The sequence below is a fragment of the Sphaeroforma arctica genome (assembly GCF_001186125.1).
Source record: "Sphaeroforma arctica JP610 unplaced genomic scaffold supercont1.439, whole genome shotgun sequence".
In the NCBI taxonomy this organism is placed as follows: Eukaryota; class Ichthyosporea; order Ichthyophonida; genus Sphaeroforma; species Sphaeroforma arctica.
In genome coordinates, this window is record NW_014040119.1 from 11232 (window position 1) to 12238 (window position 1007).

The 1007-nt window shown below is 33.2% G+C and overlaps 1 protein-coding gene across 1 annotated transcript in view; it reads right to left on the reverse strand.

Annotated features, from left to right (window-relative positions):
* SARC_06255 (hypothetical protein) overlaps positions 1 to 147 on the reverse strand; it is a 1720-nt gene extending 1573 nt beyond the window's left edge. The window contains exon 1 of the mRNA XM_014299841.1: positions 1 to 147. This exon is cut by the window's left edge and continues 1573 nt beyond it. The gene's annotated coding sequence lies outside the window, so the exon portion shown is untranslated.
* Between the last annotated feature and the right edge of the window lie 860 nt (positions 148 to 1007).

Below are 1007 nucleotides of genomic sequence, written 5' to 3' on the forward strand. Positions count from 1 at the left end.
ATACACATACATCACAGCGATAGTAAGCAACAATTCCTTTAGCGTCATTAAATATATAGATAAAGAGTTTTTAGAGGACATAGATATGTATACTCAATATAGTCAGACATGTGTCTCGAACGGAGAGTCGTAGACTCTCGTAGACTGTAGTCAAGTGTAAATAGTGTCATAGACCGATGTTTCTTTTAGTATATATATAAATATTTTTTAAAACAAAAAAAACAAAACAACAAAGCTTTAAATGCATAAAAAAATCATACATACATACAAAGATCTTTTTCTACAAAAAACAAAGTGGCTTGAACAGATTGATATGATATGAAACCCTAAATATAAATCCCAAATGTAGAAAGTGGTAATTTGGTACCGGACTACGGTATTTACTTCTTCATCGTCGTTAATAATTTGCTCTTGAAATCAGGGTATTTTTTCCAAATCTGCGCGGAATTGCTGGGCAAATATTTTTGGTATGATGTCTCGACAATGTCGTTTACTCTGGAGGAATTGTCGTTTACCTCACGTCTTCTCAAGTGCTCACTTCTCCCTTGTTATAAAAAAAAACCCCTAAATCAGCTGACTGAAAACGCATCGTGAAGAAGTCTATGAATAAGACTCAAAAACAACAGAATGACGTATTTTTTCATAGCCAGTCGTAAGAAAAAAAAAAGGATTTACGACAATGTCGAGACCAATATTTTTTTTTTCAGTCAACGACGTATTTCATTTGACTTTTTAGAGCGGTTTGTGGTCAGAACTAAATAGGTCTCTACTACATAAAGTCAGAACTCAGAAACAGACTTCAATATGTACGTGCTTCCTATATGCTGAAAACGCAGTACGTTTTACTTTAGCGCTTAGGTTTGAAACCGGTTTCCTATTTTTTAATTTACAGATAGTCATTGTATGCTTCCAGCCGTTTCCAAAAACATATTTTGTTTGGATCTGTACTTTATGTACCAATCAATAATTGATATATTATTTAACAATAGAAAGTTGGTCCAACTGAT